The sequence below is a fragment of the Saimiri boliviensis genome, chromosome 4 (genome assembly GCF_048565385.1).
Source record: "Saimiri boliviensis isolate mSaiBol1 chromosome 4, mSaiBol1.pri, whole genome shotgun sequence".
NCBI lineage: Eukaryota > Metazoa > Chordata > Mammalia > Primates > Cebidae > Saimiri > Saimiri boliviensis.
In genome coordinates, this window is record NC_133452.1 from 120431727 (window position 1) to 120449080 (window position 17354).

Sequence of the window (17354 nt, forward strand, 5' to 3'; positions counted from 1 at the left end):
CATCCTTAAACCAGGTCCTAGAGCTGAGGTTTTAAGCCAGGGCTAGAGGGCAAAAGTCATAGCCTCACTAACCACCTAGGAGATCAAGGAACCTGGAACAGAAGCCTCAACCCCCACGAGACCAAGCGTCACATGGAGTGCAGGGTCACTGGGAGAGCAGAGGTCACAGTCTCTAGAGACGGGAAGGGATGTGTACATGGGAATATGGCTCATCTCTGGGGCCATGGGACCTCCTAAGAAGCACCTTTGCCCCTATAAAGGCCTCTAGGCCCTGGGCCTGCCCCTCCAAGGGCTCACTAAACCAGAAGCCAAAGTGCTCCCTTCCCTTCACTTACCACCCAAGTCCTCATGCCCTCTGAGGTCTGGGAGAGGAGGGACTCAAGAAAGGGGGATTCCATGTACATGTTGTACATATTTATCACCCATTTCACCTAGCCTCAGACCTTTTGTACATTTTTACAGGGGTGCCCCTTCCAATAGTATCCTTCCTGGTTAATTAACTCCTCAGACTGGTTTAAAAAAAAAAATCTTTATGAGGCTCATTTCCTCTGATGATCCTATCTAGGTATATTTTCTCTAGAATCCCATTGGCAGCAAGTTGCTGGTACTTTTCATCCTCAAAAGAGTAGCTAGCATCCGAGAATACTGCTGTCCTGCCGTTGCTAAGATGTTACAGTGCAAATCATGTTTTATGGCCTCTAGTCTTTCACTTTCGTGGACTGTTGTCTTGTAAGAGAGCCCATTGTACCTTCGTGCAGCTTCAATGAATTTTCTTCTATAATCAAGAACACATGCATAGCATACCTTATAATTTATCAGTAATTGTTCATTGATTGATTCATTCTGAAGCAATGATGCACAAGTTATGTAAGCCTCCACCTGGACTGGAGCATCATCCTCCAGACATAGCCTAGCAAGCTTCAGGTAAGTCTCCCATTTATAACATTGTATTGCTTTGGTCCTGTTTCCAAAGAAATTCCCACCAACACTTGGGCGGCATTTCTCCAATCTTCTTCTTTCTCATATGTGGATGCAAGATGCTGCCTTATAGAAGCAACCTGCTCCTCAAATGAAATGACTCTAGGCTGGATCTTTTCCAAGGTGAAGTGATAGATTTATTTGGCTGTGCCATCAGGCAGGTTAGGGAGGTCTGTACAAAAATCAGTCAAGAATGGCCACGAGATCACAAGACTAACATTCTCATTTATCATTGCTTCCACAAAAGCTTTCACTGAATGGCTTTTCCCAGATCTGACGATACTCGCCATCCAGATCCTTAAGAAAACCACTCATAAAAATCTTTTTTATGATCCTTTTCTCAGTGACCTGGCCAGCATTTGGGATTGCCTCTATTTTGGATAAAAGCCATTTCAACTGGGGTGGGATGATATCTTGTTATGGTTTTGATTTGCATTTCTATAATGATAATGTTGTGCATCTTTTCATACACCTTTTAGCCATTTGTGTGTCTTCTTTTGAGAAATGTCTATTCAGGTATTTTGCCTATTTTAAAATCAGACTATTGTATTTTTTCCCATTGAGTTTTTTGAGCTCCTTATATATTCTGATCATTAATCCCATGTCAGATGAAGAGTTTGCAATTTTTTTTCTAATATGTGGGTTATCACTGTACTGTGTGGATTGTTTCCTTTGCCATGCCGAGGCTTTTTAACTTAATGTGATCCCATTTGTCCAGTTTGACTTCAGTTACCTGTTCTCATGGGGTATTACTGAAGAAACTGTTGTCCAGTTCAATGTCCTGAAGAATTTCCCTAATGTTTTCATTTAGTTAGTTTGAAGTTTGAGACTAAAGTCTTTAAAGTTCATTTTGATTTTATTTTTGCACATGGTGAAAGACAGTGGTCTAGCATCATCTTTTGCATATGGATATCCAGATTTCCCAGCACCATTTATTGAAGAAACTGTCCCTTTCCCAATGTGTGCTCTTAGCCCCATTGTCAAAAATTAGTTATATAGATAGATAGATACACACACACACACACACACACACACACACACACACACACGTCACTGGGTTTTCTATTCTGTTCCATTGGTCTATCTGTCTGTTTTTAGGCCAATACCATGCTGTTTTGATTACTCTAGCTCTATAGTATAATTTGAAGTCAGCTAACATAATTCATTATTTTCTTTTCCTCCTTTTTGCTTAGGATGTCTTTGACTGTTTCTGAGTCTTTTATGGTTCCACATAAAGTTTAATTTTTTTTTTCTATTTCTGTGAATAATATATTGTATATTTTTATAAGGATTGCATTGAATATGCAGACTGCTTTCGGTAGTATGGACATTTTAACAATGCATATTCCTCCAATCCATGAACATGAAATATCTTCCTATTTTTTATATTCTCCTCAATATCCTTCATTAATATTTTAAAGGTCTTGTCACAAAGATCTTTCACTTTATTGGTTAACGTAAATCCTAGGAATTTTATTTTGTTTTTAGTATTGTATATGAAATTATTGTCTTGATTTTCTTTTCAGATTATTCTCTGTTGGCATATAGAAATGCTACTGATTTTTGGTGCTGATTTTATATCCTAAAACTTTATGAATTTTATCATTTGTAATAATTTTTTTCATAGAGTTTTTAGGTTTTTCCAAAAATAAAATTATACAACCCTCAAACAAGTATCGTTTAACAACTTCCTTTCTGATTGGATGACCTTAATTTCTTTCTCTAGTGTAATTGCTGTAGCTAGGACTTCCAGTATTATGTTGAGCAACAGCAGTGAAAGTGGGCATCCTTGCTGTGTTGCTTATCTTAGAAGGAAGGCTTTCAGGTTTTTGTTGTTTAATATGATACAAGCTGTGAGTCAGTCACATATGGCTTTATCCTGTAGAGAGGTATGTTCTTTCTACCCACAATTTTTTGAAGATTTTATACATGAATGAATGTTGAATTTTACAAATGCTTTTTCAGCATCAATTGAAATGATTGAATGGTTTTTGTCCTTCATACTGTTCATATAATTTGTCTCATTGATTAATTTGAATTTGTTGAATTATTCTTGCATTCCAGGGATAAATCCCACTTGGTCATAGTAAATGATCTAACATGTTGCTGAATTCTGTTTGCTAGAACTTTGTTTAGAATTTCTGTTTCAAGGTTCATCTGAGGTATTGATCTGCAGTTTTTTGTTGTTTTATTTTGTTTTTATGTGTCTCTGTCTAGTTTTGATATCAGGGTAATACTGGCAGCGATATGGTTTGGGTGTGTCCGTACCCAAATCTCATCTTGAATTGTAACTCCCACAATTCTCATGTGTTGTGGGTGGAACCCAGTGATAGGTGATTGAATTATGGGGGTGGGTCTTTCCTGCATTGTTCTCCTGATAGTGAATGAGTCTCAGGAGATCTGATGGTTTTAAAAATGGGAGTTTTCCTGCACAAACTCTCTCTTTGACTGCTGCCATCCACATAAAATGTGACTTGCTCCTCCTTGCCTTCTCCCATAATGTAAGGCCTCCCCAGCCATGTAGACTTGTAAGTCCACTAAACTTCTTTCTTTTGTAAATTACCCAGTCTTGGGCATGTCTTTATCAGTAGCATGAAAATGGACTATTATAATAAATTGATGCAAATAGACTGGGACACTGTGGAAAAGATACCTGAAAATGTGGAAGCAACTTTAGAACTGTGTAACAGGCAGAGGTTGAAACACTTTGGAGGGCACAGAATAAGATAGAAAATTGTGGGAAAATTTGGAACTTCCTAGATACTTCTTGAATGGCTTTGACCAAAATGCTGATAATTATGTGGACAATGAGATCCAGGATAAGGTGGTCTCGGATGAAGATGAGGAACTTGTTGCAAAATAAAGTAAAGATGACTACTGTTACGTTTTAGCAAAGAGACTGGCAGCATTTTTCCCCTGCCCTAGAGGTTTCTGAAACTTTGAACTTGAGAGAGATGATTTAGGGCAGACGTCCCCAAACTATGGCCCGGCCCGCAGGCTGCATGCAGCCCCCTGAGGCCATTTATCCGGCCCCCCGCCGCACTTCAGGAAGGGGCACCTCTTTCATTGGTGGTCAGTGAGAGGAGCACAGTATGTGTGGGCCCTCCAACTGTCTGAGGGACAATGAACTGACCCCCTGTGTAAAAAGTTTGGGGATGCCTGATTTAGGGTATTAGGCAAAATAAATTTCTAAGCCACAAATCATTTAAAATGTGACTTGGGGGTGCTATTAAAGCATTCTATTTTATAAGGGAAGCAGAGCATTAAAGTTCAGAAAACTTCTAGCCTGACAATGTGATAGAAAACAAAATTCCAGTTTCTGAGGAGAACTTCAAGCCAGCTGCACAAATTTGCATAAGTAATGATTAGCCGAATGTTACCCCTAAGACAATGAAAAATGTCTCCAGGGCATGTCAGAGGTCTTCATGGAAGTCCCTCCAATCACAGACCCAGAGGCCTAGGAGAAAAAAGTGGTTTTGTGGAACTCCCTAGATAATTCTTGAATGGCTTTGACCAAAATGCTGATAATTATGTGGACAATGAGATCCAGGATAAGGTGGTCTCAGATGAAGATGAGGAACTTGTTGCATGGGAACTTGTCCCCATGCTGTGTGTAGCCTAGGGACTTGGTTCCTTGCTCTCCAGCCGCTCTAGCCATGACTGAATGAGGCCAACATAGAGCTTGGGAGGTGGCTTCAGAGGATGCAAGCCTCAAGCCTTGACAGCTTCCATGTGGAAACCACCACTTAGATATCAGAGGATATATGGAGACAGCTGGATGTCCAGGCATGAGTTTGCTGCAGCACCACAGCAAGGTAGATTCACTGATAGCTTACACTGTGTATCTGGAGAACCCACAGAAACTCAGTGCCAGCCCCTGAAAGCAGCCAGGAAGGGGGCTGTATTCTGCAAAGCCACAGAGGCAGAGACGCCCAAGAGCATAGAAACTCACCTCTTAATATCAACATTACCCAGATGTTAGACATGAAGTCAATGGAGATCATTTGGAGCTTTAAGATTTGACTGAGTCACTGGATTTTAGACTTGCATGGGTCCTGTAGCCCCTTTGTTTTTAATTTCTCCCATTCAGAATGGCTATATTTACCCAGTGCCTGTATCCCCATTGAATCTAGAAAATAACTAGCTTGCTTTTGAATCTACAAGCTCATAGGCAGAAGGGACTTGCCTTTGTTTGAGGTAAGACATTGGAATGTGGAAATTGGAGTTAATGCTGAAATGAGTTAAGACTTTTGGGGACTGTTGGGAAAGCAAGATTCGTTTTGAAATGTGAGGACATGAGATTTGGTCCAGGACTTAAGCCTGGACATCCATGTGTCTCTGTAAAATCTCTGAAATCTAGGTGGTGGTATCTAAAACTCAACTGTTGACTTCTGCGCACTTGCAGGCTCAACACATGGAAGCTGCCAAGGCTTGCACCCTCTAAAGCCACGGCCCAAGTTCTATGTTGGCCCCTTTCAGTCATTGCTAGAGAGGGTGCGTTGGAATGATATGGTTTGGTTGTGTTTCCATCCAAATTTCATCGTGAATCGTAACTCCCACAATTCCCATGCATTGTGGGAAGAACCTGGTCAGAGGTAATTGAATTGTGGGGGCAGGTCTTTCCTGCACTGTTCTCATGATAGTGAATGAGTCTCAGGATATCTGATGGTTTTAAAAATGGGAGTTTAAAACTCCCTCTTTGCCTCCTGCTATCCACATTAGATGTGACTCGCTCTTCTGTGATGATTGTGAAGCCTCCCCAGCTATGCAGAACTGTAAAGTCCATTAAACCTTTTTTTTTTTTTTTTTTTTTTTGTAAGTTGGCCAGTCTTGAGTATGTCTTTATCTGCAGCATGAAAGCAGACTACTACAGACAACATAGAATGAGTTTGGATGTATTTCCTCCTCTTCTATCTTTCAGAAAGTCTGAATAGAATTGGTATTAATTCTTCCTTACATGTTTGTTAAAATTCATCAGTGAAGCTGTTGGTACTGGGTTTTTTGTTGTTGTTGGGAGACTATTATGGTTTCAAACATTTTACTTATTATTTTCTGTTCAGGTTTTAGATTTCCACATAGTTCAATCTTGGTAGGTTATATGTGTCTAGAAATGTCACTGGTGGAATCTTTATTAAAAGTACAAAAAATTAGCTGGACATTGGGGCACACACCTGCAATCCCAGCTACTTAGGAGGCTGAGGCAGGAGACTTGCTTGAATCTGGGAGGCAGAGGTTTCAGTGAGCTGAGATTTTGCCACTACACTCCAGTAACAGAGAGAGATACTTCCTCTTAAAAAAAAAAAAGTGAAGAGTAAATACTGATACTGAAAACATAAGCGCATAATCAAATTGTATTTTTCCTCCCAAACTAAAAGCTTTGCTTTTTTTTGCATGATGATTTTGTACAAATGATATTCATATTCTGTCTCATTTATGCTTCTGGGAATAACCTTGAGTCTTGAATAGAGAATTTATTGTAGAAAAGACGGAAAATAATATATAGCATCTTTAGAAGTTCCAAAATGGATGCTTAACTTCATGATGAAGAAAACAATATCTGGCCCATTGAGCATATCTTTTTGTCCACCATAGTAAAATTAGTGACCACTTCTGCTTTTGATTGCTGAATGGATGTGTGAACTGAGAAGGCCAGATGTTACTCCAAAGAGAAAATCTAACAGTAGGGGATACTGAGATTCTGTGGAGGTTATTTTGTCAATTTTAGTCTTGGTTTACTGAAGAAAAAGATATTTTAATATTTTGGGTATGACTTCTATGCCTCATTTGGTTCAGCTTTGTTACCAGGAAACAGAGAGAATGACTCAGAATGGTACTTGGCCCAAGGATAATGTCTTTCTGCTGTCTGTATTCTTCTAACATAAAATCTCTCCATGATTCACAGGAGACCAAATAATTCTGGAGTGAGAAATCCCAAGCATTACATAAAAATACTTTCAAATAGATGATGAGAGAAAACATTGAAAGGGATAGATTTCCTCAACTAGATTAAGTTCCATGTCTATATTGTATTTTAAGAGTTTTCTATAAAAAATTTTACTGTTCATTATATTGTAATATTTATTGTTATCCTGGAATCATCATAAATGAATAAGCATTATATGCTGACAAAAAGGGAAAAATAGAAAATATCTCATTACTTATTTTACTCTGTATAGACGTGATACCGTCTGGGGATTATAGGGAAAATTTTTGTTATTTGTTTAATACACGATTTCTTCAGTTGATACCTTGACAGTTATGAGATGTGTAGTATGTGTTAGTATGTTGTATATATGTGCACAACAGCTACAGTCCAGGCCAGACACAAAGATGTTTGAAGTAGTTATTTTCTTATCAGTGTATTCATAAATTAAAAGATAAACTTGGGGCAAAGAGAGCATAGTTTCAGAAATTGACATTGCAAAACAATTTGGTTGCTATTAGTATGTTTTCTTTGTTGTTGATTGGGTAAGAAAGCTACTGTGTTATTGATTATTTATCATTGATATTTTTCCAAATCAAGTATTTATCCTTGAGCAGTAAAATCATATGTGGAGATTTGTACAGAAAAAAAAGTACCCATATATATATGTGTGTGTGTGTCCACATAGCTATAACTATGCATATTTGCTGATATGCATACTCAGGTATCTATGTCACTTTGCCTTAAACTATATAGTCAATGGTCTTAATGACTTAAAATACAATTCCTGCTCAATGTAAGGAGTCCCAATGAGCCTACAGTAGTGTGTTGATTTTTTTTTTCTTCTGTCTTTATGGAAAAAAAGTGGTTGAAATTTGTGGGATGCTCCCTGATAGCCCAAGATAATAGGGATTATTATAAAACATAAGGAATTTTCAAACTAGATTATCTTGTGTTACAATAATACAGGTTAATTTTAGGCTAGTACTTGCTATGATATTATCTATATTCTGGAGACATTATCTAGGTCTGTACAATCCAATATTTTATATTGTCTCCAATTGAAGATCATGTACACAGCTATAATGTTCTCAGAATGGAAGAGGATATCTGAATTTTGGAGGATAACTGGTAGTGTTGGACACAGGGATTAACCATCAGTCTCTTAAGCATAATGGAAATACTAGTTTAAACATTAGTTCAAAATTTCACTAGTTAAAAATTAGGTGAATAGTATCAATCACATGGGACTGTTGTGATACTTATATATTCTTGGACAAAGTAGGTGCTCTATAATTGGTTGAAATCTTTGTTGTTGCTTAAGATCCATTTCATAATTCTGTAGCAGTCTGTCAGCCTATCAACAGTTTGTCATTCATGTATCATCTATCTTTGTCTTTCATAATTTCATAATTATACAATAATCTTAAATATTCTTGCCTTTGGTTGTGAATTTTTTAGTAAATTATATTTTGTCATTTAATAACACCTCTTATAGAAACTCATGTTTCTGTGAATTATTTTTATTGAGTGAGTTTCAATCTTTATAACATGCCTGCAGTACATGTTAAATTGATAGGAAAATACTGTCACAATAATTTAATATTCATTGTCTCCACTTGTTTATTCTAAATATCTGAGGAAAAATAATCAGAAAACTGTAGAAATACATAAACAAATACACACACACACACACACACACACACACACAGAGAGAGAGAGAGAGAGAGAGAGAGAGAGAGAGAGAGAAAGGAGAGACAGAGGAAAAGAACAAGTCCCTGAACAATGTCATTTTGTTCAACATAGTTTCATTACAACATTGATGAGGAATAAAAACAACAAGCACCACCAATTCCCATTTGTACCACTGTCTATGTGGAGCTTGCATGTTCTCCCCATCTCTGCATAGGTTTTTTTCTGGATGCACCAGTCTTCTCCACATCTCAAAGATGTGTACATTAGGTGAATTGATGTGTCTACATTGTCTCCATGTGGGTGTGGGTGTGAGCGCCCTGGATGGGATGCAGCCTGTCATGCCTTATGTCCTGTCTTGCTTTAGGTTCTGAGCTTCCAGCCTAGGCTTCATGTGACTCTGAACTGGAATTATTGGATAAATTATTATCTTACTTATTTTTATTAATGTTTTACATGTATGTATAGCTCACATGTATTTCAGTGTTGAAAATGAGAAGCATTTGGTCTTTATTTTAAAGTTTGGTGGTGTTTTTGTGAAAAGAAATATGTGGTAGGAATTTAACTCTCATTGATGTCAACTAATCTATCATAAAATTCATTTCATTATACATTGTTTCACTTAAAGTGACAGTTTCCAAGAACTTATTGATGACATTAAATGAAGATTTACATGTATATGTATGTGTATGTGTATGTGTATGTATGTGTGTGTGTGTGTGTGTGTGTGTGTGTGTGTGTGTATACATGCACACATTCCATTATCTGTCATTGAAAAGCTTGGCAATAATCACTAGGCAAATAGGATGGTGCATTAGTTTTCTGTTGCTGCCACAACAAATTACCACAAAGTTGGCAGCTTACGACACCCATTTTTTATCCCACAGTCTAGTACATCAAAAGTCGAGGGACATCATTGCTCAGTTTGTACTTTGTTTGTCACAATGCCAAAATCAAGGTGTCAGCAGCCTGTGCTTCTTTCTGGAAGATCTGGGCATAATTAAAGGTGTTTGCATGATTTAGTCCCATTGTGTCTATAGGACTAGAGTGCCCTTTGGTTACTGGCTACTGGTTGGGGTCATTCTCAGCTTTAAGAGGCCACCTCCATTTCAAGGTTTATGATATTCTTTCAGTTTTAATAAGAGCAATGATTAGTCAACTCTTCCTTGTGTATTAAAAATCTATCATGTCCTCTTCCACCTCATCTATTTTCTGCCTTCCTCCTCTGTTGCATCTCTCTAACGTTCTTTATTTTCTGCTTTTAAGTGCTCCTGTGATTACAATGAGCACACCTGGATAATTCAGAATAATTTCTCTAAATTTAAGGTCAAGTGATTGGTAAATAAAATTATATCTGCAAAGGCCCTTCATAACACAGCCTAGATTAGTGTTGATTAAATAACAGGGGATGAGAAACTTGAAAGTGGCAAAGGTATCTTAGGAAGTCTGCCTATTATAAACAGAAAATCTTTCAATTTTGTTATTTGTATTAATCTATCAATAAAAAGGCAGTAATTCATTCCCAATTGTGACTGCAAAGGAAACTGAAAGGTTGCCTATGCCAGTTGTCGTAAGATTTATGGAAGCAGCCGGGCGCGGTGGCTCAAGCCTGTAATCCCAGCACTTTGGGAGGCCGAGGCGGGTGGATCACGAGGTCAAGAGATCGAGACCATCCTGGTCAACATGGTGAAACTCCGTCTCTACTAAAATACAAAAAATTAGATGGGCTTGGTGGCGCGTGCCTATAATCCCAGCTACTCAGGAGTCTGAGGCAGGAGAATTGCCTGAACCCAGGAGGCGGAGGTTGCGGTGAGCCGAGATCATGCCATTGCACTCCAGCCTGGGTAACAAGAGCGAAACTCGGTCCCCCCCCAAAAAAAAAAAAAAAAGATTTATGGAAGCAAATTTTTTTTTTTTTTTTTTTTTTGAGACGGAGTTTCACTCTTGTTACCCAGGCTGGAGTGCAATGGCGCGATCTCGGCTCACCGCAACCTCCGCCTCCTGGGTTCAGGCAATTCTCCTGCCTCAGCCTCCTGAGTAGCTGGGATTATAGGCACGCGCCACCATGCCCAGCTAATCTTTTGTATTTTTAGTAGAGACGGGGTTTCACCATGTTGACCAGGTTGGTCTCGATCTCTCGATCTTGTGATCCACCCGCCTCGGCCTCCCAAAGTGCTGGGATTACATGCTTGAGCCACCGCGCCCGGTCTTGAAAGCAAATTTAATAAATACTGATGACTACAAACAGACATGTTTTTAATTTATAGTTATAGGATGATGTGGCACTAATTAACTAGTTGAATTTATTCAGATATCAAGCTTCATTTACTTCCTTAAAGTGGAGTAATTTGCAATATACTTCATGTTTTCATTTTATATTTAAAAAATATAATTTCCCCTATTCTGATACATTCCCCTAAGAAAAATACCACGATTTGGGAGATTAATCTTATAAAATATAAAGCTACTTTTTAATTTTATTCTAGAGATCTTAAGATTTAGTTAGTACTAGCAACTTAATATGAAATCCACCCTCTAGCTCATTTTATCAAAATAAATCTAGGCCCCTGATAAATTAATTGACTTTTCCAAGCTTATACAATGTGTTAGTGAAAAGAGGGATACAATGTTTCTACCTGCTTCTTTTTATTTCATCTGTTAGTCTACATTACTTTGTTTTAGAGATTTAAGTTCTTATATCCATTTATTAACTATGCTCCCAAATACTACACAGGCCTTTATAATAGAGAAAATAATTTCCAAATTTTGCATTTTATTTTGACCATTCAGTTCACAAGTTAATGTAAATAACAACAACAATTTTTTTAAAACCACGTTTTCTACTTGTTTTTGTTATATTTTTGCTTAGAAGAAGCTGTGATGTCCAAAAGTCTAAAGGCTTCACAGAGCTTCGTTGGCATTAGGGCATTTACCCAGCAAAAAGCTATTTAAAAACATCTATTTTACAGTATAAGCGGAAATAAACTAAAACATGATTAATTTTTTATGAAAGACTCATTGGCTTTGGAAATAAATAAAATGTTCTAGAAAACATTTCTTAATCATTTGAAGAATAATTTAATATATTAATAAAGTAAAAAATGCTGGAGTATTTGTATTTTGCCTGCCAAATATTTTTAAATAACTCAATAATCACCACCGTTAACAGGAATAGCAATTACTTACTTTTTATCTAATTTGCATATAATACTTTTTGGTCCTAACAATAAGAGATATTTACAAAATTGGTCCTGCAAATTACAACACTAAGATTATAAAGGTATAAATATGGAACACATACAGAAAGTTATTAATTTTTAACTCTTGAACTAGCTTTAGGACAAAGAAGTGTTAAGTATCACAATTCAGAGAAACTGATTGTAACTCAAAATTTGTTTTGAAAGGTGCCTATCAAAAGTGTGTACCCCAGGACTGGTAGCTTGTTAGAAAGGTAAGTTATCAGGCCCTTTCCTAGACCTACTGAATCAGAACTTCTGGAAAGGGGAACAATTATCTGTGCTTTTCTAAACTGTGTAGGACAGTCTGAGCGAGCTAAAATTTAAAGGAACCACTCATCTGAGGGAAGGTAGAAAATAAAATAACTTTTTAAAACCTTAAACGCATCAAAAAGAACTTCTTATAACCTAGCGAACTTTACTTTTTGAACTGAGAATATTTAAAGGTTACTTTGTATGGTGGGCTATTTTGGAGAGAGATTAAGAACAGATAAAGTACAAAATATTTAGATTATCTTTTAAAGTTCTAAAAAAATGCAGATTATTTGTGCAAAAGAGAGACAACACTTTGAGTACTCTACTTGAGAATGAAGAGTTTACTCTTAGCTGATAATGCTGAATGAAAAGCAGAAACTGGGTAAGAGAATGATGATGAGATAGCGAGCAATGTAAGTAGTGGATTCCACCTTAATCTGCAAATGTTTATTACACACATAACCTTCAAGGTTTTTTTTAATGCCAAGATAATCAAGAAGAAATAATTATACATTTATATAAGCTTATTTCATCATACAGAATAAAGGCAGTAAATCTATTTCTCCTCAAACTCTTAAAGCTTCATTATATAAAAATATGTTTATCAGGTATGGTGGCTTACGTCTGTAATTCCAGGATTTTGGGAGGCTGAGGTGTGCGGATAACTGAGGTCAGGAATTCGAGACTAGCCTGGCCAAGATGGTGAAACCCCGTCTCTCCTAAATATACAAAATTAGCCGGGCATGGTGGCACAGACCTGTAATCCTAGCTACTAGGAAGGCTGAGGCAGGAGAATCACTTGAACACAGGAGGCGGAGATTGCAATGACCTGAGGTCACACCATTGCACTCCAGCCTGGGCTTAAAAAGTAAAACTCCATCTCAAATTAAAAAAAAAGTCCCTTCCTGATTTCCTCAGAGGAGTGACAACCATTTATATAATGATTGACAAACAGTATCTCATTTAAAACAGTGTAGGTTATTATATCTCATTAAGTAAATGATTTTAGTTTATTATAAATAGCATTTATTAAATTTTATTATTTTCATTTTCAATCTTACTTTTTTCATGTTTTTATTACTGTTAAAATTATAAATGTACTTAAATCCTGGGCTATATATGAGCCATAAGTGAAATGTTTAACTCACTATAGTAATGTGAAAAGTTATGGAAATTTTTGGCCAGGCATGATGGCTCATGCTTTGGGAGGCTGAGAAGGGAGGATTGCTTAAGCCCCAAAATTTGGGACCATCCTGAGCAGCACAGGAAGACTCCATCATGATAAAAATAATTATTATTATAGAAATTTTTATATAGAATCAGTGAATATCAGAATACTCAGGATTATAAACTTAACATCAAAAAAAAACAAATATTTTGTTTGAGTTATCAGTTGTGAAGATATTATGTCAGTTTTGTGTCAACAATTTGGTTTATTTCAAATGCAGCATATACAGGTTAACTGGTTATACCATGATGTAAACAGTTTGATATGCAATAATAATAATAATAATATTGCAGACTTAGCCAACCTGTACAAACATTTCAAAACAGAAATTCCTGTTGGGACATTTTTTAAAAGTGAATTTTCTGAAACAATTTTGGAAGCCTCAGAGAATATTCTGTGAGATTTTATTTAATTACCATCTTTTATTTTAGGACAATCTTAAAGGACATCAACATAGGCTATAGCGATAAGTATTCTTTAGCATGTTGTTACAAGATAAAGAGGTATTTGCATTTGTGTTTGTATCTGCAATAAAGCTGGCACAAACAAGAGTGTAAGAAATGAGTGGAGGTGAATTTAATATGTTAATGATTACAACTGTGCCAAGTAAAGCAGAATGAAATTAAAGGACACTGTTCTAAAGATGTCCTCCAATTTGTACAAACAGAAAAGGTGATGACATATGGAATATAACAGAAAAGAACTAATACCAATATTCAAACGTTAAGCAGTAATTTAGCAAAGCATATACGTATGGTCTATGCCATAGGGGTAAAATAATATCAATATTTGTTGAGTGATTGGTGTCATAAATAGTTCTAAATGCTTAATGTATATTAGCTCCTTTTTTATAATAATCTTATGAGGCAGGCCTAATTATTATCCCTATTTTAAACATACAGAATCAAAGACACATAAAAGGTCAGGCAGCATATTGTAGTGCACACAGCTAAAAGAGCAGAATTTAAAGCAGAGAAAGGTCTTGCTTGTGCTTGTAATATTAATAACTATGTTGTACCTGTACATATATATTAAATTTTATCCAATATTTATAACAAACATTGTCATGATCATTCATACTCAATGATAATTTCCAACAAAATTTTATTAGTTATATAAGTAAAAATTAAGGTTTTTTTCTCACTAATTTTGAAAACAGAAATTATAGCATTTTTTTTCAGAGTAAGATGGAAAGATCACAAATGAGAATAGAAATAAATATCTTTTGTATTCATAACTTTTGTCAATATATGACCATTCACCAAAGGTATTAAACAACCCAGTGACTATTTGCTTTTTTGTATTAAAAAACCTGGAAAAAAATGAAAGTCCAATTTCAAAGGGGATCTTTTTCTTTGAGCTTAAAGACCACATTGGATCTTGATTTACTTTATCTTTTAACTAGACAGGTGAATAGCACATTTTGATTTTATATTATGATTTCTTTAAAACATTTGTCATGAATATAAGCACTTCATTTTATACCTTTAAAATTCACAATAGTATCTGTAATGCTGTATATGAACATATACATAAGTGTATATGTCCTGAGTATACCAAAAGCACTTTTATATTCAATTTTTAAATAGTATAAGATACAAATCCTGGTCTTGATATTTTCTTTGTGACTTCATAATATCTTATGAACATTAAATATCAACTGGAGAATCCACATAACTCTTCAGAATTGCATTGCTAAAATAGACACAGATTCTTGTCAAAATCAAAAAAATAAATTATTAAGTGTCTATTTTAAAAAAGAAATCCCTCTTAGAAAACAATGTGCAATACAAACTTACTGAGGTAATCTTAATTTAAGACAAATTCCTTTGACAACTAAATAGTAATTGTATATAATCCAGGATATAATATGTAAAAAGAAGCATAATGAAATCCTTACCAATTACTCAATAAAATAATTAAACAATACATCATGATTAGAATTGTTTTGTAGACAATAGGAAATGCTACATTGGTACCCACTAAAAGGAGAGCACATTTAAAAACATTTTTAGAAAAACAGCATAATCAGAAAGTAAACGCTATTTTGTTTAAAGTAACCTTGGTCTACATTTTTAAGATTGGCGATATGAGCAACTACAAAATCATATAGACCACACATCCTTTCTAAAAATGAACCACCAATGTTCAGCATTATGTTTGTGATACCTGATGTTGTTTTCTTTTTCTTTTCCAGAAATTTGCCTGGTTTAGAAACCATAAGAGCTCAATATATGATAATAGAATTTTAACAAAGGTGCTTAAAATCATTTTCTTAAGCCAGTTATTTTCTAGTTTCATAGCCACTCTGCTCATTATCCATTTTGAGTAATGTAAGAGCCAAAATCTTTTAAACAGTGACAATTACTTAGAAATATTTTATAGTTAAAGAAAATATATTGAATGCCAGTTTATTTTTGTCTGAAGAAACATAATAGCTTTATTTTACTTAGCTGCCTTTTATTGCTTAACTTTTATAAGACAACATTTAAATCATTTATAGGCACATATCTACCCTGTTAGAGTCAGTCTGAGGAAGTGGAATATGGAACACATGATGTTGAGGGTATTTCTGAACAAGTGATCCATGTCAGCCAATTGAAATATTTGATTCAATCTCTCTTGAAGCTATTGTTTCTTCCGAAGGGCAAATTGCTGTTAAAATGGAGAACTGATGCTTGCTACTACAGTTAAAATAGTCTATCCCTCAAGGCTCTTAGGGAAAATAGCTGAAGAATATAGAGTTTAAATGGGTTTTGTTGTTTCCATTGGAGTCTTAACATTTACTTGCTTTTATTGATCTAAGGCTTATTAAATAAGTCTAGTAACTTAGTATTGTACTGTCTAGTGATTTATGCCTGTAGTCTTTAAATAGTGTGAGAGTCCTTGGAGAATGTTAAGCCCAAAGACTATTAATAATATTCTTATTAATTTTCTTTGTTCTAATCTTTGATGTTTTCTAAATTATAAGAATGACGAGTATTTTTAAATATATAGCTTCATCCTAAAATACATTATTAGGCATGAATATTCGTTTATTTCAAAGAGATATATAAAGTGATGTAAATCAATTTATTTTTGTGGTACATGCTGTTGTCTGGTTATCTTAATGTTCCTTCTTATTTTTTTCCTTGATAACCCTGAGCTTAAGGGAGGAACTATGTGCCACTTTCCTAATCGCCTTACATATAGTGTATGTATTTGCCATCACACAATTAGAAATCTGCTGAGGTTTCTACTTAAGTTGTGTTTTCCTGATAGAAAGAAAACGACATGGATTTCCCCTCATCTTCTCCTATTTCTACATTAAGGTTAACCTGATACCTGAAACTAAAGCAGCTTCCAGGAAATAAGGAAGCAGCAAACATGGAAAATAATCATAGAAATATTGGCCACCGTACTATCGAGTCACTAAATCAGTAGCAGCCACTGGTTTTGCCTAATTTTATTTTCCTATTAAAAAAAAAAGCACCCTGATTTTCTAAGAGACAATATTAAGGCTTTCTGTTTCTTGCAGTTACAGCCATATTTTTTTTAAGGAAAGGTATTGATTGAAGTTTAGGTGTATCGTATACCATAGAGACTACAGTGGACATGTGCCAAGAGTAGCTATTTTTTAACTGTGCAAATTTTATAGCTGTAACATGCACATAGGTTCAGTGGTTGTGTGACTACAGGAGGACAGAAAGGGATTTGGTGACCTTGTACTGTGGGTAGTCTGCACCATGATGCTGCTACTGTTCTCTTTGGTTCTATGTGATGGTATCCCACACAGTCCCAGCAGCTATACTCAGATTTAGGGAATAGTTGATAGACTATGGCATGAACTTTGGATCAATGGAAAATAAAAGTACAGGAGAGAGGTCCAGGCAGATAAAGACTTATTTTTATCCCCACACAAAAGATTTTTTCAGAGACTCACGATTTCACATTGTCTTCTGAGGTTATCTGTCTGCTGAGACTGAGTGAACCACCAACTGTGCTTGCCAGGAACTGAAGCTATTTCAGTAATGCATCTCCTTGTATCCTTGTATTTTCCCAA

At 35.7% G+C, this 17354-nt stretch overlaps 1 pseudogene; it reads right to left on the reverse strand.

The window, feature by feature from the left end:
* Window positions 1–514: 514 nt before the first annotated feature.
* LOC101047237 (COP9 signalosome complex subunit 4-like) lies at window positions 515–1268 on the reverse strand (annotated as a pseudogene).
* Window positions 1269–17354: the final 16086 nt, after the last annotated feature.